The sequence below is a fragment of the Melopsittacus undulatus genome, chromosome 1, assembly GCF_012275295.1.
Source record: "Melopsittacus undulatus isolate bMelUnd1 chromosome 1, bMelUnd1.mat.Z, whole genome shotgun sequence".
Lineage (NCBI taxonomy): Eukaryota > Metazoa > Chordata > Aves > Psittaciformes > Psittaculidae > Melopsittacus > Melopsittacus undulatus.
In genome coordinates, this window is record NC_047527.1 from 8,182,917 (window position 1) to 8,207,774 (window position 24,858).

General features: G+C 43.7%; 1 protein-coding gene across 1 annotated transcript in view; it reads left to right on the forward strand.

The window, feature by feature from the left end:
* Positions 1–23,441: 23,441 nt before the first annotated feature.
* The window catches only part of ST3GAL1 (ST3 beta-galactoside alpha-2,3-sialyltransferase 1), a 73,277-nt gene continuing 71,860 nt past the window's right edge, over positions 23,442–24,858 (forward strand). Inside the window, exon 1 of the mRNA XM_005143812.3 lies at positions 23,442–23,506. The gene's annotated coding sequence lies outside the window, so the exon portion shown is untranslated. The remainder of the gene's footprint in view (positions 23,507–24,858) is intronic.

Consider the following 24,858-nt stretch of genomic DNA (forward strand, 5'->3'; position numbering starts at 1 on the left):
GCTTTCGGGTATAAATCCAGCAGATTGTCACTGAAATCAATTGAGATATAACTGATTTATAGAGATGACATTGCAGCAATAGACACTGCAAGAATCTGTGGCCTCAACTCAGCCCAGAGCTCCTGGAAAACTCACACAGATGCTGAAATCAGTGCACAACAGAACTTCTTGTCAAGTTATCTTTTGACTCTCATTTGAATTCTTTTTTTGGGTTTATTTGCTAACAGAACAGCCATCGTATGCAGTGATTCTGGGCTGAAACATCATGATGTGATTGAAAAGTGTCATGTTTGCCGTAAAATTATTGCCAGATGTTTGTCAAGCCCCATGCAAATGGGGCAGCAACAGGAAATGTAATCCTTCACTTTACTTTCCCCGCTGAGGATCCATGAAAATATCCCTGTGTTTCTTGCCCTGTGGCATGGCTGTGTTGTTCCCCTCATCACACACCCTCAGTCTCTGCAGACACTAGCAGCGCCTTCAGATGTTTCCCCTGTCTCATGATATTCCATTCATTTTATTCTTCCTTCTTTTTAATGGTTTCCTTTTCTTCCTTCTTACACCAAAGTTCTTGCGTTAGTCAGACTCTCTTTTTTATAACACTTCTTCAAGCATCTGAGTAAAGGGGAAGTCAAGATCCTGCCAAACACTGATGCATTTTGGCAGATAAAGTGGCCAATAGCCATGTGCTTGCCTGCTCCCCTCCCAGCAAGGCTATCCTGAACTCATCTCTGATGCACTGGGATTCATACCTTTGTATGTTCATGGTATGTTTGTTTAATTTTTTAAAGAAAAAGGGTGGGCTTTTGGCAATAGCAGCAAAATGAGGATCCCAGCCCATCTGCGCTTCTCGTTTTCCCCATAAAGAGCAATTAATCCTGTCTTTACCAATATGTAAAATAATGTTAAGCAAAACTCACCAGTAAAAAACAGGGGATACTGAAACCTGCTAAATTCCCCTATCACAACCACACTTTCTGATAATCTCTACAGTAATGTAGAGGGTTCTCCATGGTTCTGGTTGGTGCTGTACAGCTTGGTGCCATGCTGTGCAGATATACTCAAGCCACACACCAGCTCTGATACTGAAAGCAGGCTAACCATGCTAATGAAGTCTTCCAACCAGGCAATTGGCCCTCCTGGAAAGCAGGATGAACCATACAGGAAAGCCTGTTGCAGTTTCTTTATGTGTTATTGCACTACTCTGTGTAGACAAACTTTGACTTACAAGCTTCATTTATTCCGCTGAAATTAATGCAACAGCATGCAGTTACTATGGTGATGTGGGCTACTTAACTATCTTAGGCTACATCCATACTCGTGTGTAAGCTGGTTTTTGCTGTGCCTGAAGTCTGCTGGCTCCTGACTACAACCAGACTGCAAGCCAACATGTAAAGAATGGCTGAATGATCAGGGAATGTGAATATAGATTAGAGACATTTGCTCTTCTGTAGCTACAGACTTGTTTGGGTGTCTTTATGCTCTATGTACATATAGGGGACAAGAAGAAACGACTCATTTCTCCCCACCTAATTGTTGTTTTCATTTGGCCTGCCTTAAACACAAAAGATAGGTCTACTTCTGAGTTATTCTCTCACTGCAAAAGGCAAGACTTCAGAGTAGATGGAAGTAGGTGACAAGATCCTCAAAGTCTCTGAAATACCCTGGATGCTGGAACACCTTCTATCTCCAGGGCTTCAGGGGATTTAACGTATCAGTACTCACAGTGGCCTTCTGCACAAAGGGCTCAATTTGTAATGACCGTAACCAAGTAGAGGACTTCAGGAGCTTTAACGATTTGTCTGTGGCTAGGAAAAGGGTGAACTTAATCAAAACCATGATTTGCTGTGAGTTGCCCACTCAGCTGTTGCTGGTGTCTGGCTTTACCATGCTGCTTGCTCCTAATCTCAGAAGCCTCAGGCACCTGAACATTGCCATGGCAATTTTATCCACCCTTTCTTCAGACATAAATCTCTGTGTCCGTTGATGGCTCATTCAACAGATTCACTTGCTTGGTGCAGCTCACAAAGCTGTGCCATAGCATATTATGGAAAAGAACAAAGGTAGTTCTGACAGAGCTCTGACACACTATAAATGGCTGGTCTCCCTGCTAGGTTGGCACAGAAATGTTTACTTTCCTCAGAGATTAGGGAACATCTGTAGAGCCTTACACAGACAGGATTGGGTCGCTTCAGAGCAGGCTGTTTGCAGAAGCACTCTATCATTACCAAACTACTCTGTATGCAGCTCATACATGTATGATACTCATACATGTATGGTGCCCAGAGAAGGAAAGGGAGGTGGGGCTCACTGCACCATTGCTGTTGCTGTTACTGTATTCAGTTCTGGGCCCCTCAGTGTAGAAAGACATTGAGTTACATTGAGAGAAAGGCAATGAAGATGGTGATGAATCTAGAGGTATGATGAGGAATGGCTGAAGGACCTGGAGGTGTTTAGCCTGGAGAAGAGAAAGCTCAGGGGAGACCTTATTGCTCTCTATGGCTGCCTCAAAGGAGGATGAAGAGAGGTGTGGTCGGTCTCTTCTCCTAAGTAACAAGGAGTAGGACAAGAGGAAATGGCCTCAAGCTGCATCAGGAGAGGTTTAGATTGGATATTAGGAAAAATTCCTTCCCCAAAAGGGTGCTCAGCCATTGGAACAGGCTGCCTAGAGCAGTGGTGGGATCACCGTCCCTAGAGGTATATAAAAGGTGTATAGTGATGGACATGGCAGTTTTAGGTTAACAGCTGGATTTGATGATCTTAGTAGTCTTTTCCAACCTAAACAATTCTATGATTCTATAATGGATCTGGATGCCTAAGTCACTGGTGATCTTAAAATTTCCATTTTCTTTCTGTATTTTTAAGTATTAAATAACTTCAAAAAGCACAACTGAAATGTTTTGGTTATATTTGAGGACTCCATCTATGGAGGATTGTATCATTGGATGTTCTTCCAATTCCCAATGAGTCTAAAACTCTTCAGGTGCTCTCCAACATGCAGTACAGAGAGCAGAGGAGTCTGTAAGTTACAGAGACAGCTCTCTGTGGAGACCTGTGAGGATGACAAAATGCTTATCTGTGGTTATGGGGAGGAAGAGCAATGAATGTCTTGACCTGTTTTGAAGGTGTTTCTTCAAGATGGGACAGGGGTAAGAAAGTGGAAAGCCTGCACAGACGGAACACATCAAGCTCTCCAGCAACAGCAAGCCAGCTATTTCAGGATGAATTCTCAGATTGTTTTAACCAGTCTAAAACACATTGATCATGCAACAATGTCCTGGGTTCAGCAGTAGCAGTCACATTTTCTCCTGCTTGGTAGCTGGTGCAGTGCTGTGTTTTGACTTTCGCCCTGGGAACAGTGCTGATAGCAGCAATGTTTTTAGTTACTGCTCAAATGTTTACTCTGGCCAAGGACTTTCTGAGCCTCATGCTCTGCCAGGGAGGAGGGGAAGCTGGGAGGAAGCAGAAACAGGACACCGGACCCAGGCTGATCAATGAGGTATTCCATACATCATGCTCAGCATGTAACTGAGAGTTACCCGGGAAGGGCTGGGGCTCTGGGGGTTGGAGGAGGTATTGGTCAGTGCTCGGTTGGGCAGGATGGGGTGAGTTATGGGTTGGTGGCTGGTGAGGTGTTGTATTTTCTTCACTTGTTATTTCCTTTATCATTATTATTATTATTGGTAGTAGCAGTAGTGATTTGTGCTATACCTTAGTTATTAAACTGTTCTTATCTCAACCCGTGGGAGCTACATTCTTTGGATTCTCCTCCCCAACTGTCTGGGAGTTGGGGGAGCAAGTGGGGAAGTGAGTGAACAAGGTGTGTGGTTTAAACCACGACAAACAAGAAGGCCACAGGGACTCACGCTGATGTATCTCAGCCTTCAGCTCTGCCACATCTCTGCATTTTGAAATGAACTGATTCCTGTGAAACCTCCCCTTGTGCAGGATGGAACAGACCCAGCTGGTTAAGATGTTGTGCTCCTTCACATAGGGTTACCTCTTACAGAATCATAGAGTGATTTGGGTTGGAAAGGACCTTAAGTTCATCCAGTTCCAACCCCCTTCCATCCTTCTTTGTTTTGTTTTTTCCTTCAATGAAAGCATTTATTTTAATGTCATTTAAGCTGAAGGAACCTGGTGCTGTTACTGTGCACTGTAAATCACCAGCCCTCACGCCACAGCACAGCTCTTCACAATCTGTGTCAGCAAAAGAACCCAAGAAGGCGATGGGAATGGGATCTGAGCTATGCTTTATAAAGCTCATTGTGCAGTCCCTTTGGCAGTACTGGTGCCATTGAAGCAGGAAAGGAATTTTCTCTTTTCTCTGTTACACAGCAGTGACTTTTGTCTCACTGAAATGTAATGCAGGTAACTGCCTGGTTCAGGATGTGTCTGCCTGCTCCCAGCACTGCAGAGCAGGAGTTGCAGCTGTATTTTACTGCTTAGGCAAACAAAGAGAATAGAAATGTTCCCCCAAAATAAATAATAAGCAGAAGACTGGATGTCCAGGCAAAGAAAAACCCATCCTGTGTAACCACTCAGTGCTTCTCCCCTTACTTCTATATGTCCACATTGTCTCAGAGTGAGTCGCACAAGTGCTGGCTCATGTCACTGATACACTGAATTAGGTAACTATGGCTCTTCATGCATAGTGACTAGTCCAAGCCACCCATGTCAGAGAAGAAAACAAGTGAGGGTTTGGTTATTAACAACATTTCAAAGCCATGAAAGCCTGAATATAAATGGAAATGCTCCTTCTTGAGGTGCAGGAAGTAGGTTACAGCTAGAAGGCAAAGTATTCGAAACCCAGATCCAAGCAGTCCTAAAGCTTTCTCAAGGCTGATAGGACTGTGATGCTTGAGAAACCAAGAAGGTCTGAGGAGCCCGAGTCAGTGAAAACGTAGCTGGCAGCAAGCATTAAGTAGGGCAAAAAGAAGAGTGATATTGGCAGTAAGAGGGTCATCACCACTGAACTCCTGTATAATTCTGTGACTGGCTAATGTACACCAGTGTTTCACCAGTGTTTCACCAATGTTTCCCATATCAAGCCCATGGCTCATGGCTAAGCAAGCGTCTTTTTAGAATGGCACAGAGACATCTAAAACTCTAAGCCTTGGGTAAAGATGTCAAGTGATGGATAACATCCCACTGCCCTCAGGAAGACATTAGAGGGTGAGCTTGGCTTTGGCCTGGATAAAACCCTCAGTCCACTGCTCTCATGTCCTAACTAGGACTAACCACCTCTTGGCACAAAAATCAGCCTGGTTCCTGGGAAGAGAAGATCATAGGCCTTGAACTTGTTCGGAAGTTATGCTGTTAGTTAAAGTCTCTTAGCCAAGAGAAAAGACTTCAAGTATGCAATGCAGCCCAACCCTAAGGAGTTAATCCTCCTTGAGAAGGATGTTCCAGAGCAGAGGAGGAAGAGAGGAAGACAGCATGGTCTCTAAGGGGAGCAGCTAATGGCATCCTATCAGGGCTGCTAGCTGCTGAGTCACTGTCAGTATCAAAGGTGGAACAAAACCTTCTCCATGACTATTTTGACCTTTTGATGAGATTTTGTTCTCCTTTATCTGAAGAACTTTCAAGTCTCACTAGGGCAAGATGGAGTGTTATAACCAGTGTTCAAAGACACTTTAAGCACCAACATGAGTCAGAATCCAGACTCTGTCCCAAGGGCAGATCTAGCTAGCAGAATACATCCCTTCTTTGTCCTACTTACTCATTATCCTTGTCGTGACCACCTTTTACCTTATATATGTTGTAAATATGCTTAGATTCACTTTCCAGACACTGGCCAGAGTGAAGGAAGTGGTGGGATTGTACATTGAGCTAGAGTTAGGGTTTTGGAGCTATGCCTCCAAAATCTACACCCATACCTGCACAAGGGAGTATGCAAAAAGGGTGGATTAAAGTGATTTCCAAGACAAAATCTGGTTTGGCTGGCAGGATCTTTGAGGTGCTCTGCTTTGTCTGACATGGTTTCTGCTGCTCAACTGGAAGCTAAGCATCTGTAGTCTCTCCTTAGACCCTCCACGTGCTGTGATAGGCAGGCACAGAGCACTGCTTGCTCTATGTGAGCTCTGCAGCACTGTGCAGGGCGATCAGTCAGCACTCACAGCTTCAAAATAGTAGCAAGGGCTGGGAATCAACCTGCGTTGGGGCAGTCTTGCAGTGGAATGGGGAGGAAGCTTTGCTCTGTGTTGGTTTTTCTCTTGGGTTTAGTGTAGCCCAATACACTCAAGGCAGTCTCACTGATTTTCACAGTAATGCCAGAATCAAAATGGGTGAGCTAAAAAAAAGAGGTTCAAATCAATGTTAAAATAACTCTGCATTCAATATTATAATAAATATTGGAAAAATCTGATTTGTCTTCTGCTTTTCTGAACCTTCAGGGCACAGTCAGTACATGTGCTTATGAAAAATAGAAAAAGCTTATATAAATAAAATACAATTAATATACATTTACATTATACATATTATTAGATAAATACAAAATTTAAATACATAAATATAATCATAACTCATAAAAGCAGACATTTTATTTTTCTAAATTATGAGATATTCCCCTGTACTGGTTTTTGCTGGGTTAGTGTTAATTTTCTTCCTAGTAGCTTGTATACCACTGTGTTTTGGATTTGTGCTGGAAACAGTGTTGATAACACAGAGATGTTTTAGTTGTTGCTGAGCAGCACTTACACAGAGCCAAGGCCTTTTCTGCTCCTTACCTCACCAGTGAGCAGGTTGAGGGTTCACAAGGTGCTGGGAGGGGACACAGCCGGGACAGCTCACCCTAAGGGATATTCCAGACCATACGATGCCATGCTCAGCAATAACAGCTGAGGGAAGAATGAGGACGGGGGGACATTCGGATTGATGGTGTTTGTCTTCCCACGTCACAATTACACATGATGGAGCCCTGCTTTCCTGGAGGTGGCTGAACACCTGCCTGCAATGGGAAATGGTGAACAAATTCCTTGTTTCGTTTTTCTTGGGCATTTAACTTTCGTTTTACCTATTAAACTGCCTTCCTCTGAACCCACAAGTGTTCTCACTTTTACCCTTCTGATTCTCTCCCCATCCCACTGTGAGGGGCTGAGCTGTCTACCAGGGTTAAACCACAACACCCCCAAATCATCTATTTCCAGGAATGGGGGATTTTTTGTGAAACATTGATGAGAAGCCCAAGATAGACAGCTTTGTGACCTGTTCACTCAAATAGTGGCAGTGATTTCTCTCCAGATTTTGTTATAGATGAAGACAGCACAGGCCAGTTCTAAAACTGCCACACAAATTCTGCCTGCTACATCAGTAATGTGAATATTGGGTATTCAGAAGTGACAATTCAGCTTTCTAAAGATGAGCACTAGAAAGTAAAAGCTAAAATACTATTATATGATTATACTATTTATCCCAAAAGTCCTGGGCTAACCGTTGTATGCAATGACATCCACAAATCCAGTGTCAGAGTTACAGTTTAAGCTCCGTAGTCTTTAACTTGCAGAAGCACACTCAGGCTCTGCATACGCTACCTTGGGAGATGAAGATCCATCCAATAAAAAGTCTATAAATTTGAAAAATAACTCTCATAAAAACTAATGTGATTTATGTAAGCACATTAAGGGGAAAATACCCTGAACAGTTGGTTTAAGTGCTCAGACTTTCTAAACTTAATATTTCCATATGGTTCCATTGTAATTTTAGATTTTTTAGTGGCTTCATACCCTTCTTTGTTAAATTTGAGAAACAAATCAAGGTACCAGCACAAAGAAATTAAGGAACAAAGATGCCTGCAATGGGTGTTTGATTGTCCCCACATGAAGCAATGATTCTTTCTACACATTCCCCTAATCCTCTAGCAAACATTATTCCAATTGTCACAGGGTTGTTTGTGTGATGTTGTGAACAGATGATTGTAAAAATCCTCTGATATAAATAGCAGGAAAATAAGGGAAGAAATGAAAACCCTCCATGTTATTTCTTTCTTTCTAAAGCAGGATTATATTAGCTGAGTAAAGATTAGTTTCAAAATACCAGACATGGTTTGAATTCTTATGGAATTATTTCATGTCTCCAGCACTTCCACATTTATCCCACAAGGGTTTCAGTTTTGCCTAGTCTTTACTACCCCTGCAATGAACCACCACTAAAAATAGTTGTTCTATTTGTAGTTCTCAGACTGGTTCATGTGTCCTTTTATTAAGTAAAGGTATGAAACACTTTGAAAATGGTTATTTAAACCCATTGTGTGGACCTTCTCAAATCAATAGAATCCCACATTATATTGATTTAACTTAACATTGATTCCTAACAACTAAAACTAAACGGATATAAATCACTTATAGACTAATGTGGAGGGAGCTATAGGGGCATTTTGTGGTCTCACCTGAATCGTCTTGGCTCATTGACTGCAATAATGTACAGCAAAATCTAACAATAAGAATAAATTCCTTGGAGGAATGTCTTCTCTACCACAGTTTATTCCTGCTTTCTCCAAAAGAAAGCCATGGTGAGAAGGGAACGTCATGAACAGCCAGTACAATCTGCCTTCGTGATGCTTATTGGACCAGGTTATAGGTAAGGATGAGGTTGACATGAGATGATACAGCAAGCATAGGCTGAAACCTGGTTCTCTAACACAGTCTGTACATCTGTGGGGGCACAGCCACAGGTAAGAAAAAGTGGCAACACTTGTCCAAAAGGGTATTTTTCTGAAAGTTCCTGCAATCACAGCTAGTAAATGTGGTGGAGTGAAGAAGATAGGGATGGAGGGAAAGTAGGCAAGACAGAAGAGAGGGGTTATTATAGCATGCCTGCCTGCTCCTACAGGTTGTGGTAGAAGACCCCAAAGTGAGCAGCAGGACTCCAATGGGAAAACTTCTAATCTCTCCCAGACAGAAAGAGATACACATTCCTACCCAGCCATGCCTCCTACCCAGGCAAGTAAGCATAGAATCATAGAATGGGTTGGGCTGGAAAGGACCTTAAGCTCATCCAGTTCCAACCCCCCTGCCATGGGCAGGGACACCTCACACTAGACCAGGTTGTCCAAGGCTGTGCTCAGCCTGGCCTTGAACACTGCCAGGGATGGAGCATTTACCACTTCTTTGGGCAACCTGTGCCAGTGCCTCACCACCCTCACAGTGAAGAACTTCTTCCTTATATCTAACCTGAACTTCCCCTGTTTAAGTTTGAACCCATCACCTTTTGTCCTATCGCCTTAGTCACTGATGAAGAAATATATAAATATATTATACCTGTGATATTTATCACATGAGAGCATTACAACCAGCCATGCCTGAAACAGGGATAATGTGTTGGGCAAGAGAAAGAATTTTTATTACAACTCTTTCCTTCGGACCTAATAAACCAACACTTAAACACGCTTTATATAAACGAAAGGGGATCTGACCAGATGTATGAATCCTTTGTCTTTTGTTGCAGAGATTGCGCAATTCGTAGCCTGTCTTCAAGTGGCAGAGAAAAAAAACCCCATCAAGAATGGGTTCATCTCTCTCTGCTTTATAACTCAACAGATGTAAGTATTTGTTTAAAAATAAAACATCTGGCAGCTGTCTGGCAGGGCTAGTGGCTGAGCCATTAGACACAGCTCAATGGCTAATGCTGGAAACCAAGACGGATGGAAGGAGCTGAAGTCTGTGATGCTGCAGGGGTTGTTAGTGTCAGAAAAATGGAGAACAGATATGGAACAAAAATATTAACAGAGGCATCATCTGGTCTTTTTCCAGGGGGACCATAATTATTAAGGTGTTTCCTCATCAGTGTCACATGCATCTCGTTAAGGTACAATCAATAGAAAGTAGAGGCTGTGAACAGCATGCATATTGAAAACCAGCCATATCTCCCCAGCCAGGTTTTCAGTGAACTGCCAGTGTTCTCTCCCAGTATTTAAAGTGAGGTCTTCTCATATTTAGGCGTTAGTATCATGCATCTGCTGGAGATGCTGCAAAGTCTTATCAGTGTGATATGTAGAGAAGGAAGGCAAGAAAATGATTCAAAGCTGTGAAAATGACTTAGTCGAAGAGTAAGATTCAGAGGTCTATAATGCAGGCAGTGACATAAAAGCCAGTCAGCACAGGCTTCCTTAATTGTTGCTGGAGAGAAATAGGCAAGCTTAAAGGGACATTTATCTGCTCTGGTTTAAGCATACATGTTGATATGAACTTCACCCTGGAAGGGCTCATTTCTCTGTGCTGACTCTAAAGAGATGGTGACTACTGCTGTACAGCCATCTGTTGGGTAGAAGTTCACATCTGGTCAGATATATCCCACGTGAGAGATTGGAAAAACTCAATGTATTTAATTAATCCCAAGCAGATCACAGTGCTAACTTGATTACGGCATGGAGGACCTTCAACAAAGACAATTCTGTTTCCAATGGGCATTGTTATCCAGCAGAGAGAAGCAAGAATTAGCAGCTAAAGGCTGAAGCCAGATGCATGCAAGGAAAATACAAAATGAGGGTTTTTGTGTAATAAGTGAGACAAACTATTGCCAAAGAGTTGTAGAAGTGGTGGCTTCTTGGCTTTTGGGAGCCTTAGATATCTTTCAGACAAATGCTTCTTGTTCCACTTATAGGGGTTAACTGAATAAACCCCTGTGGACTGCATTGCTACACACATCGGATCAGATATTTGTCCAGATCTTTTGGCTGATCCCCATATTAAGTTCATTTTAAAGCTTTCATGTACTTTTCTATACCTAAAAGTCCACATTCTCTGTTCTGCAGAGGACATAAATAAATAGATAAAAATACAGCAGGTTGTTTTATTTGCTAAAAAGAGAGCTAATCTTTTTTTAACATAACTACATGCTACATAGTCATGGGAATGATTGCAAGGATGTGGTCTGCACAGATAAGAATAGTTTTGTAAGCAAAATAGGACAAGACTTCTGAGCTGCTGCCCCAGGAAGCAACAGTTCTTCAGTCCTATACCTCTCTCAAGTGACAAATGAAGATAAGAAAGATTGAATTTGTTTAGCCATTTTCAGGTGGTACCAATGTCCATAACCTTCTAGTTTCTGAGATAGAGAGAAATGTTTTCTGTATTTCAGGTTCAATTCAGATCTTAGAGAGTTCAGTAGAATGTGTTCTACTGCCTTTCACGAACTGCTGGCAACCAGCTCTTCTGACTCCTTTGTGGAGCAGTTAATGCACCATGAGGGCAGCTGGGAAGTAGTGTATGTATTGTGCTCTGTCCTCGTGTCCTTATACATGTTGTTTCCTACTTTGCTCATTTTCCTTGGTGTAAAACAAGAAACAGTTTTGCAGGGCTCAGAGACATAAAAGCATCCCATAAGGATGGTATCTCAGCTCCTGCTGCAGCTGCTCTTCAGGGAGGAGTGGCTGGAGTATAAGCCAGTGTGATCACACTAAATAGGTCCTTGACCCCTGATGGCAACCGTAGGGATAATGACAGTGTAAATGGTATAGATATCATCTAATAAAGACAATACACAGGCTTTAATACAATAAAGAGAAGGGAAGTGGAACAACAGAGAAACAGCATTTTATATGCTCTAAGGTGGGTATATTTCTGAAATAAAGAGAGGCAGAGTATATCACTGAGAAGATCTATGAAGATACCAGGGGAAAAAAAGGGTATGTAACAGCCCAGTGGCTTATTTCTTAGTCAACTGTTCATTTTCAGCTTCTATGTTGCTATGATATATACTTTACATAGGGTTAGATGGAACTTTTAATTACATGAATGGTATGCAAAAGGAAAGATATGAGTGTTCTACAGAATCAAAGGTGAAGGTAGATCCCTAGATGATACAAATCACCATAGATCTATGGAAGGCGCCAAAAAGCTGACTTATACTAGCTGAGGATGGAGCCCTTGTGTCTGAACTTATCAATAGATCAAGTTTCAATGCTCAGGCACACCATGTAGGAGAGTTCTCAACCAGGGGAAAATGTCTTCTAGAAGAAATAATGGAAGACTGTGACAATTGCAAAGGCATCTCAACCTTGTATGTATTCATGAAGCTTACTTTGAAACACATCCTATTTAATGAACAGTGATGAAACTGGAATATCAACCTGAATCACAGCTGGGGTTTTCTTTGCCTTGTATCTTGATCAAAATGTAATTTGACTTCTCAGACTGCTCAAAGTATAATGCAAGTAAGGAAAAAGAGAAAAAGTGCATTTGATGACACAAACTAGCTGTAACAGAGGAAATGGAACAGTAGCTCATACTATACTGTGGAAACACTACCGTGCTGTACCAGCTAGCTTCTTCTTTCTTTAAATGAAAAAATCCTCCTTTTGCCCAGAAGCAAACCTTTAAAAACTGCATTTTGGTATTATTTATCTTTGGGAAACTTTTACTTTGCATAGTTCATGACTGTTTGTGTGAACATATTAATAATAGCAGAGGGGGGTTGGAACTAGATGATCTTCAGGTCCTTTCCAATCCAAACCATTCTATGATTCTGTGATCTCAACAGCACTTCCCATGATAGACAGCTCTCTATTTTCAGCCTTCTTTGAGTTGATCATAACCTCAGCACTCTCGTAGCAGCAAACCAGGCAGAGAGGTTAGGTAAGGGTCTTGGATGGTTGCCTTTGCTGGGACCGGACTATTCTGTATCTGTGTTTCTTACTTTTAGTACAATATGACTGGTGCCACCTGCTAGCAATGGATATCTTTCAGCATATGCAACATCAAGCTACATTTCCTTATACAATGAAGTATAGGTCTGATTCATTAAGGTAGGCAGTTTTCTCATACAGCAAACCATATGAAATATTCCACAGGAATGCATCAACTCCCATATGTAAACTTTGGAGAAGTCATTCTCCCTTCTCCTCTGGAGGCTTTCTTGCCTCTTTCTGTCTTCTTGTATGATAGTTAGTAACAGTACTTTAATTTGCAGCCTGAATACATCCACCTGCAGCTGATCCCCACTCCTCCTTCAGCTGCAGTATATTCCCCCCTTCCCTGACATTCACTTCCCAATCAATCAACAGCAATCGTATTCCCCCTCAGCTTTAATTTTGCAAGGCTGAGCAAATCTCATTTGCCCATTTCATGGCTTCATCCTGTTGGCAGCTGAGTCATCTTGTACACCACATCCTTCCCCTCCTTCACTGGAAGTAAAGAGTTCTTATCTTAAGGCAGATGGGTTTATTCATTCCTAAGGGTGAGGCTCACCTTGCTTACCTTGGTCTAGAATAACAACTCCCTCAAATCTGCTACGTGCTTGCCAGCTGTGAAGCAGATAACCTCCCAGTCCAGGTAACTCTTCCTATGCATCCAAGAGTAGCTGGATACCTCCTCTTCCTGAGTGATGGGCTTATCTTTTTAGTTTGACTTTGGTGACAAGACACCCTTCTGCTTCTGTGATAGCATGGAGAAGTGCTATGCAGCATTTTAAACTACACTGGACATGCTCCTTGCTTGGAGAGAGACCTGTTTCTGCATCCTGGCTGCATGCAGAACCTTGTAGAACAGTTGAGCTGCTGCAGTGGTGAAGGTGAGCACTTTAACACCAGTACATCCAATGAGATGGTAGGAGATTGGGATAAGTGCAAACATTCCCATATCTTCTGAAAAAGCTGTTTTGAATCCACTGTTACATAAAGCACCAAATGCTCTGCTTGTAACTTCTAACAGATTGTGCTCAGCACACATGGACTTTGGACCAGTGGTCTTATTCCATCTTTAGCTTCCAAGAAAACAGCCAGTTGTCTGAGCAGCACCATTTCACCTCCTTCATCAAACACCAGGTAAGCACACTCTACTACATTAGTCTTTTCCTGAGAATTGCCTCTGGTCTCAAATCAACTTACAAATTAATCTTGTTTAATCTCTCTCTGGTAAACACAGGTTTGCCTTTCATCCCATTTTGTATTTACCTTCAAGATCTTAACTTCATTCTTCCTCCTAAATCTACTTTAATAAATCTCACTCTATTACGCTTAGATTAGCTCTTCTCTGGTTTTCTATATCACTTCATTTTCCCACCCAATTTCTCAGATGTAGGTTATGTTCAGAATGTAGCACCTACCTGGGGTACAGAAAGACCATTTTCAAGTCTTTGAAATCTTTTGTCCAGCTCTCATCTCTAATCATTAAAGCAATTCCTAAGTTTACCCAACTTTGCTCCTCTGCAGTCAGGGAACTCTATTTGTAGTCTTGCTTTTGTTTATCTCACCCTGCAACATCAGTGGAAAAAAAAGTCATGATCAGTTACTTCAAAAACCTTCTGTCAATGATAAATTCATTTCTAATTACTGATGTCTTAATACCAGACCTAAAATAGCCGTCCCAGCTGACTTAGCACTGCTTTAGCTAAGGATTCTCTAGCTTTTGCACACAGAAATGATGCAACCGAAGTATTTCCCAGTCTGCATCAGAGAAATCTCTTTCTAGACCTATTCTTTTCCAAGGTAACATCTCAGATGCTCTGTCCTACACCAAGCTCCATGTTGTGGGTTAGCAACAGATCATCAGCACTACCCCAGCACATGAGCTCACCATCTCTCCTTGGAGGGATTCCACCCACACCATTTATCCCTGCCTGTGTCCCACCGGTTGGAAAGGATGGCAGAATGTGATTTTAACCTATATATCAGGCAAGAAAAAACCCTTTTCTACTCTAACGTATTGTATTCCTTTTCTACCATTCAACATAAATGCATTCCATACTAACTTAAGCCGTGTGACTAACATCTGCCAGGTGTGGTTCCTTGGCTTACTCATAAGTTTCCCATGGGATGACTTCCACATGCAAGTAGTGTTTTGTTAGTGTGTTTAACTTAACGCAGCATGTACAGCCCTTGGTATGTGCGAGTTGTCCTTTGAGGAAAAACATTTATCTTGAGAACTGCATGCTGGTGCAGCTTGTGTGCCTCTGTGACATTCAGAAGAGATGAAACGGTGCTGATCAGACAAGCACATAAGCCTGACTTTGAAAAGGTTCTTCTGCATTACTATATTTATTTTGTTCAAGCCACGGAAAAGTGCATTCTTGTCAAAACGTGTCTCTAACAGGCTTTGCTTGCCATCCTCCTTGTGGGCTGGAAACTCAAACACAAGCCTAATAGACACTTCAACCTAATCAACAATGTTTATTTTCTAAGTCTAATTTCACCTTCTGTTTTTCCCCTGATTCTCCTGGGCAGCAGCTGAAATGAAATTAATGGTGCTCATAACTTCACCATCAGTAAACGCACAATGCACACAATTTCATGTCTTTGCTCGAGTGTGCAGCTTTTGGCTAGGATAGAGTTAATTATCTTCAGAGGAGCTGGTGTGCACTGTGTTTGGATTTGTGCTGGAAACAGTTGATAACACAGGGATGTTTTCCTTACTGCTGAGCAGTGCTTAGAGAGAGACAAGGCCTTTTCTACTGCTCACCCCACAAGTGAGTAGGCTGGGAGGCACAAGGAGCTGTGAGGGGATGCAATCAGGACTCCAACTGGCCCAAGGGATATTCCACACCATATGGCATCACATAGAGCTGGGGGAAGAAGAAGGAGGGAAGAGGACATTCAGAGTGATAGCATTTGTCTTCCCAGCTAAAGAGTGATGGAGCCCTGCTTTCCTAGGGATGGCTGAACGTCTGTCTTTCTCCCTTTTACCCTTCTGATTCTCTTCGCCCTCTCATGAGCACCTGTGTGGGACTTGGTTACCAGTTGGGGTTAAGCCACAACAGTCCTTTTTGGTTTGAAACGTGGGGCTCAAAGTGTTTGAGATAACAACAGATTTTATTGCAATGTGCTAGATCAAATTTATAGCTGATTTTGCTGTTTCTCTATTAATTGACTGGCTCCTGTGCTTGCCATGGGGCTTGCTTTGTTTGCTTTACTTGCTTTACTCTGCATTAAAGTCTAGTGCTCATTAGTGGCTGCTTTTTGCTTTCAGAGCTCACTGCACTGCTATGATGGTTGTCATCCTCTCTGCTGGGTATGTTCTGATAACAGCAGTGGTGATGTGCCTGTGCTGGCAGATGGCTGGGGCATCACTGCTGCTCCTGTGCTGCTGGACTGGATAGGCTGGAACTCAGTGTGAGCATCAGTCAAAGGGTCTGTGACCTGTGGATGAGTCCAGGACACCCTGAAGCATCCATGGCTGTGAATGTGTCTACACCAGAGCAGGTACATCTTGAAGCATCTGGGGCTGTGGTTATGTCTGTGCCACAACAGATGTACCTCTGAAGACATTGTGGCCCAAAGGCATCTCCACAATGGAGAAGGCACACATTCAAGCATCTGTGGCTGTGCATGAGATTGTGCTGGAGCACCTCAAAGCATGTGGATATGAGTAAGCCCACAATGGAGCAGGTACACCCCTAAGGGACTGCAGTCTGTGGATAAGTTCAAGCTGGAGCAGGGGCAAAGGCAGGAGTTATGTTAAACCCTATGGTCTGGTCCAAAGGTACTGGGACTGGAGATTGTAATGGAAATAGCTTTAAATTATCGTAACCAGGATTTGAGCTGCATGTTATGGGAATTACCATAGCAGGAACCCCTTGTTGCTAATCAGGCTAGAAGCAATGGGAAGTTCATTGCAATGTAAAACCCTATAACCTGGCCCAAAGGGACCAGGGGTAGAGACTGTAATGGAAAATATCTTTAAACTGTTGTAACCTGTTATTTGAGTTGCATGTTTTAAGAATTACTATAGCAGGAACCACCTTGAACCAATGGAGGACAAGAAGCAGTGCAATTGCAGCACTGACCCAACCTGAGCTGGCTTTGATGCTCAATAACTCCATGCAACACATCACTTCTTCTGTTCTGAGTGACCACCACAACAGCTGGAACCCAAAAGTCATGCACTAAGGGAACTCAATGGACATTTTGTGGACATTGCATTTCAGACATTTCACAGGGGTGGTCCACAGGCAAAGAGAATGTTATCTGTGCGTTAAATCAAAGGATGGGAAGGATGGGAAGTAGCTGTTAATGAGATTGTATTGGATAGTGTGGGACTTGAGCATGATGTCAACAGTATGGAATAAGAAGTGGAGAATGTGCTGGTTTTGGCTGGGATTGAGATAATTTTCTTCATAGTAGCTAGTGTGAGGCTGTGTTTTGGATCTGTTACCAAAGCAGTACTGATAATTCGTGTTTTTGTTATTGCTGAGAAGTGCTTACACAGAGCCAAGGCCTTTTCTGCTTCTAAACCCACCAGCAAGTAGGCTGGGGGTACACAAGGAGCTGGGAGAGGATGGAGTCAGGACAGCTGACCCCAGCTGACCCAAGGGATATTCCATACTGTGTGACATCATGGTCAGCATGCAAAGCTGGGGAAGAAGGAAAGGGAGGATGTCTGGAGTAAAAGTGCTCTTCTTCCCAAGTCACTGTTATGTGTGATGGAGCCCTGCTTCCCTGGAGATGGCTAAACACCTTCCTGCTGATGGGAAGTGGTGAATGAATTCCTTGTTTTGCTCTGCTTGTGTGTGAAGCTTTTGCTTTACTGTAAACTGCCCTTATCTCAACCCACAGGTTTTCTCACTTCTATACTTCTTTCTCCCCCCATTCCACAGAGGGGGGAATAGGTGAGTGGCTGTGTGGGGCTTGGTGGCTGGCTGGAGCTAAACCACAGCATTGGGAAAAGCTGAGACTTTCAGCCTAAGCGGCTGGGAATAGATGATCCCCAAGGCTCTATGAGATCAAGATGCATGAAGGTAAGTCAGGTGAATTTTACTGTTGTGACTTTCCGTAGGTGATGCCTGAGCTGCCATGAATGTATGTTGGGGAGACTGAACATGCTACATATGTATGAAACACCTACAAAGCATGCCATACCTGGCTCTCTTTGCTATATAGCTACTTACCTTTATCCTGCTTGTGCCGCTTGTTTGTTCTGCAGTAAATTATTGATGGCTGATGAATGTTCCTACATGAATTTAACTTCCTGTATCTGAACAGGGGTACTATAGTTTTATCTATTTTAATATCCTCACAGTGTTTTATTCTTATTTACTGTTTATTGTTCCTCTCAGGTTTTATATTGTCCTTATAGCAAAAAAACACATTTATCTAAGAGCGTAACAGCAAAGGAATATTTCATAGCTTGGATTGTTTTTTATTGAGTTTGCTTGAGCTCTGGATCTGTTGAATATCTCTGCAAATCAGGCTTGTGGTGTTTGCTGTGTGATCTGATGCGCTGCAATACTGCAAGGTTTTTCTGGCTTGCTCAGATATTTATTGAGAGCAGGTTGTGCCGTATCACAACCTTCACCAACAGCTGATGCTCCTGTGTACAGCACTAGTGAGTTCTAGAGGGTGAAAAACTGTCTCTGTGTAACAGTTTGGCCCCAAAAGAAATCCCGCTCTGATGTCAAAGCTATCTCAGATGTGGTCCTGCAGCTGGGTGCTGTGAAGCAGATGCTGACAGCACCAGCCATATGCCAGTACCACTGAGCTGTTACAGGTCCTCGCCATTTGAACTCTGACAGCAGAGGAGGATGTTGGATGCTTTTTTGTTTCTTTTCTCTTTGCTTTTATCTCACCTCAGTGCCAGAGTCTGCTTCTGTGAAGTGCAGAAGTTAAAGATGTGACCTAAAAAGCCCATTTTAAACCTGAGCTTGTACTAGTTGCCTTTAGGCTTTGGTTCAGGGGAGAATATCACAGTTTTGTGACACCTGTCAGAAGTGCAGGGTGTTGTTTGCAATAGGAAAAAACCCAAAAGCAAGAAACCACCTCAACTGGACAAGATAAAACTGTCTATCAATCATTCGTGGCAAAGTCCATTGCCATCAGAGAGCATTATAAAGCTTGTACTCACTGTGTATAAACTGTAGGAAGTTACGTAAAATAAGGGCAGTGCCTCTGAAACACTCAAATACAGAACATCTTTTATGTCTTCAGTGGAGATAAGGTATACGTAGTCCATCTGTCCCTCTCGCCAGTGAGAAGAACCAAATTGTGTGGAGTCTGTGGTCACTACTGTAAGTTTCACATTCATGAAGTTTTGTTGGAAGTAGTCTCTTCCACAGTTACTCACGTCAATCACTAGGTGTGTCTCTGTAGAATACATAATAAACATGAATTATTGGCTACTTAGGAATATACAGAGCGACCAGTAAATCACTTTGCTTCATAAAGTGAGCTGACTGAATGGAGCTTGGTCCTGGACTGGGGACATAACCAGCTAGGTCACTAATCACACCTGCTATGTTAACTGAGTCAGTATTTATCCAATGACATTTTGTCCTGTTCAAAGAATGGTCCCCTTTGACAGAACTAGTGGGCGAAGCTGGGGATGGAGCACTAGCTGGCCACACTCCTTGGTCCTCTTCTTTTTCCTCCCATGGTGCAGTGGCAGCACTTATCACATCTCTTAGAACAAGCCAGTCATTTCTGAATGACTATTTATTTACACAGACGAGAAGAAATGGCTTCTTGGCAACCATGTACACACCAAATGTGGATTTTCTATTTAACTTTTTCTTGGCCTAGACACAATGGCAATTGGCTAAATTGAAAGATGACAGATTACCTACTGAAGGAAAAGCAAATGACGGGAGAGCAAACACAAGCCCAAATCTGTGCTCTCCCAGTGCAGTGCCTACCCTTACGTCTTGCTGAAGTATTTGAAGTTGGTTTGGGGCCCAAAGAGCTTTTAAAATGATCAAAACAATTTCTTTCTAATTGCAAATCTGGAGTAACAATAAAATAGAAATGGAACACAGGACAATTCAGGGAAACAATGAGGAGTATGGAAACCAGTCCATAAGGCTGAAACCTTGGCTGATTTTGAGCATTTGCAGAGCAAGCGCCTTTTTCCTTTGCTGTTGCAAGGATTTAGGAAGGGACAAGAAATGAAATCCATAAAAGGTGAATCATTAGTGAATCATTTAACACCAATTACTATTGCTTACTAAAACTGGCAAGAGTGACTAAGCTGACGTTCTTAGCATTACCTTGTTTACGAAGGTAACAGGATGCTGACAAAGCAATAGCCCAGACAACCTTCAAGAGCTAGCCAAAAACCAACGTGTCTCATGCCTCCTTCTCCAGCACCACCTGGGACCAGCCCTTCTGCAGCTTTAGGTTAAACAAACTGCAGTTCATCTGTGTTTGCCTTGGGATGAGGCTTTCTGAGATGGAAGAGCCATAGTTCTGCCCATGCCTGGTTCACCCGTATGTTTAAGAGGAAATAACAGTGAAATTGCTTCATTTCTTGTCTTTTCTGATCAGTGCTGGTGATAATGATTTCCTTGTTATGGCTTGTAGACTCCAGCACGCCGCTGTGCCGATGCATAGGAGGGCTCAAATCTGAGTCTTAAATAAGAAAGGGTTTTGGTTCCAGCACAGCATGTTTGTAAAATATCTACTGACAAGACAAAAAAAGGAGTTCTACGTGGCCTGTAAAACATATGTTAAAAAAGTCTGCATCACAGACCAGCTTTAAATTATTCATTCTTAATTCCTTCAGCCTTGAAGGGCCTTTAAACATCGACTACTGAGAAACAATCCTGCTACTGAGGGAAGAGCTATAAAATTGAACACTGGAACTTAAAAATACATAGAAAAAAATGCTTTACCTAGGCACAGCTTCTGAATGTTAAAATATGAATAAAGAGCTGGATCCCCACTTGGTGAAAGCTGATACAGCTCCTTTGATATCTGCATAGTTATCCCCTATCAACAGCTGAAAGCCCTGGCCCAGAGTTTAGAATATATATCATTTCTCCTCATAAGAAGACAAGTGAGATTTGCATGGTTAGTTCAAAGTATTTCATATTCACTGAGCTGTTGAGGAAATACTGCCTGTGAAACAAATCCTGGATTCTTTCCCCAAAACATCTAAATGACACTTGCTAGGGAAATTATATGGTATAAAGGGGAGCGGATCCAGTCCTCCAGGTTGGACCCTGCTGTAATTACTAAGGCATTACTGGAGAGCACTTGTTACCTGCAGGCTCATTTTGGGTGCATCAGTGAAGCTGAGAGCATCCATGGGGGTTAATTGAGCGTAACATCAACATAACAAAGAGAAATAGGTTCCATACCTGCTGTTTCAGGAGGATTTGGTCTTGGTCTTTGCTCTTGGCTGAGCCAGGCACTAGCATAGACTTGAGGAACCCCTCTGTGAACTGTGCATCCTTGTGCTCCATCTGTATCGCTGTGTCATACCTCCTGAGGCACCCTTGGGGCAAGCACCCTCCTTTTCTGCCTTGCTCTGCAGAAAGGAGGTTTTGTGACAGAAAGCAGCCACTGCAGAGCTTGCTTCCATATGTTCTACTTGTAACCCAGGCTGGGGTGGCTGGAGGGGTGCAGCATAACTTACCCCTTGTGTACTCCAGAGAAATAGGGCTGAAAATGCAGAGAAAGCTTCATATTATCCCCTGCTCCATTTCTTCAGTCATAGAATCATAGAATGGTTTGGAAGGGGCCTTAAAGCTCAGTTCCAACCCCTGCCATGTGCAGGGACACCTTCCACTAGAGCAGGTTGCTCCAAGCCCATCCAACCTGGCTTTGAACACTGCCAGGTATGGGGCAGGCACAGCTTCTCTGGGCACCCTGTCGTCTTGGTTAACTATCAGTCAGGATGCTCCTGACTGCAGGGTGCTTCCCTTGCTACAACCTACGGACACAGTCAGAAAGCTTTATGTACAGTATGATGGAAAATCACCTGTTTCACTAGGATCAACTTTTTCTCTGTTAATCTCGTGGACAGACCATGTGTACACAACAGGTAGTGAAATGCAGATTGCTCAGACTCTCCTTTCCCCAAGCACTGTTGCTTTTATAGGATATTCTTCTGAGCCCACATCATTCTCTCACTCCCTCCATCACCTCAGAAGTGACTGGGAGAGATCTCCAAACTTGATGTACAGCCTTAGCTGGTGAGTGATATTTCCATAAAGAGTCCCACTCACCAACAATCACCAGGAAAGAAATGAAGCAGGAAATTCAACTTATTTACCTGAAAGTATGCAAATATCAAGTCAAAAAGGGGTGCAGAAACTGCCACAGGTGATCAAATTGGAGTTCTTCAAGAGCCTTATCCCACCTCCAGCAAAGTGGCAAGCAGCTCCTGGGAAAAAGCAGTGAAGAGCTATTTAATGCACTCTTTCCTTCACACACTACCTCCTTGTGTTGATATATTCCTTACACAAGAAGACTAGGGTTTGGTTATTTTTTACCCTCGTTACTTTAGATTAAATCCCTTCCAAGCCCTGTTTATGAAGAGTACAACACTATGTTGCTCTGCAGTATCCAGGGATGAGATTTAGTGATGGTTTGTGTGGGCTCATGCTCCTAAGCACAAAGCTGAGCCTGTCCCAGGTACTCAAACCCGGATGCAAATATCTACACACACTGTGACACTGGCCTGAATTCACACTTAAGCTTTTGCTAATATAACTCTATGGAAACAGGCTGAGTGATGATTGACAACTTACAGCTCCTACGTAACACATTACAGTTTCCAGTGGAAGTATGTTGTCATGGATGTAATAAACCAACAACGTGGGCAGTTTCAGTAAGTAGATTAATAGCCTATAGACTCATCTGCTTCACAAAAGGAGTTACGCACTGGCTGTCCAGTATTAAGGAACATGTTTTTCGGAGCTCAGGAATAGGTTTTCCCTTCTGACATGTGCTGTAGATATTCACTGTGCATGTTACACTGCTGGCGGGGGAGAAGACCAGAGAGATCATTTGCTTCTCTGGAGGTGTTATAACCTTCCCACTTCTTGTCTCAGCTTCAGTCTTTCCACATCGATACTAAAAAAAACAGCATTATGTTGTTAAATAGTTTTAGCAGACACTTCATCAGTGGAATGTTTCTGTCTGGGGGAATTCCTTAATGATGCTGCATTCTTTTTAATACCACGGTGCTTTATAGTCACCTTAATGTCTGAACCTGGACCAAAATAAGGTATTATCGATTATGTGCTATGTTTTATTATGATTAATGATGCACCGTGTATTTTCTGCTCTGAGAAGCATGCAATTTCTTCCCACTTTCCCTCCTGCGATCACCTTCAGCATCCACAAAGTCCATTATCAGCTAGGGGGACTTCGGGGTGGAGAGAACAGCGGTGCTCCTGGGTGGTGACCCTCCACGGAGCGCACCTCGGAGCCCGGATTTATCCCTGCGCCGCTCCCAGGAGAGCCGCTCGGGCTCGCAGCCCGGCGGGTGGAACGGGAGGAGATGGAGTGGGAACGGGAAGGGATTGGGGTGGATGGGGAGGGGATGGAGAAGAACCAGGAGTGAATGGGGGGGTGAGACCGCCCCGGTACCGCCCTGCCCGGCTCCGAGGAGGAGCAGGCGGAGCCCCCGGCGCCGTCCACGTGGCTGAGGGCGCGCTATATGAGCGGCAGGAAGCCCCGCCGCGGAGGGAAGGGGAGGGACGGGGCACCCGGAGAGGCTGTGCGGGCACCGCAGGCAGACAGCGAGGCAGCGGCTCCGGCGGCGGCAGCAGAGACCGTCCGTCCGTCCGTCCGTCCGTCCGCCCGCCCGTTCCTGGCCATGGGGCTCGGTGCCCTGCGGGCTCCCCAGGCTCTGCTGTGAGTACCGGGCCCCCCTTGCGCTCCTTCTCCTCCTTCCTCCCCGCTTACCTGGAAGTCCTCCCGCTCCCCCCCTCCCCGGCTGCAGAAGGCGCGGTGGGAGCCTCCCCCCTGCCTTCCAGCTCCTCATTCGGCTCTGAAGTTGTTGGGGTTTTCGTAAATCATTATGATTATGTAGCAGCGGCGGCGCTGGCGGAGCTCGCAGCATCTTCCGGCGGGTGCCCCGGCGCTCGGAGCGGGGAGCTTCCCTCTATCCAGTCGGGATTTCCCCGGTGGAGAGGGACTGAGGAAGCTCCGGAGGGAGGCGATACCCGCACAACACCGAGCGCTCGGGGTTGGGGGGCAGCGGTGGCGGTGGGACCGGTCCCGCAGCATCCCCTGGGGACCAGTCGTGTCCCGCTGTGATGCAGGGTGGGCGCTGAGAAGCGGGGAACGGCAGGAGGGACCAGCCTGGCCGGGTCCTGTACCCTGGGTTTCGTGGCTGTATTTGGGGTTTTACCCCCTTGGGTAGGCTGTGCTCCGAGGGAGGGAAGAGCCAGCATTACTCCGTTAGAGAGAAAAGAGCAGACTTGCTGTCTTAGGTACTCGCACATCTCTGCTTGCAGAATTAATTTCAAGTGGAGTATAAATAACTACTCTCTGAGGTCAGCAGTTTGGGTTTTAGGTGTGCTTTTATTGCATGTGGTATATTTATCTCTGTGGCAAGCGTACATCCCAAGTCCTTGCCGTGACCGTGTTTAGTCTTAGCATAAATGAAAACAAACCGGTAGAAGAAGTGCCTTGATGCATGTTTGCTCCTTTGAGACACAAGAGATTTTTCAACTCTTTGTAGCGGCTGGGCTTGTGTGTATCCAGTACGTTGAAATAACTCATTCATATAATTGTAAGTCTGAATTGTATATTTGCCTGCAGGGCACACGTGTTAGAGGAAGAAAACTCCCTAATTATGGATCTTTCAGAGAGATTGGAAGGGTGACAAAGCCCTTGTAATCTTTTGGGTCAATTTTCATAAGCTCCAGAAGCTCTCTTTGAAAAGGAAATTAAATTTTGGTGTGGAAAAATGGACAGGAGATTCAAGGATATAAAAAAGTCTCAATTCTACTTTGATCCTGTCCTCATGAGTTCATTTATGTTGGTGCTCTTCAGTATAGTAAGTTGAAATGAAGAGTCACCTCTAACTGGAGTCTTCCTTGGCAGTTCATCAGATACTCAATTAGTAGCACACTCCTCCTGTATATTATTTACAAGGCTTTAGCTGGAAGGAGGTGGCACTGTGTGAAGCATCTGTTTGGAAATACTTGAATCGCTACATCCATTGTGTCCCATGCCTCCAATGTCTTATGTGGCCATTG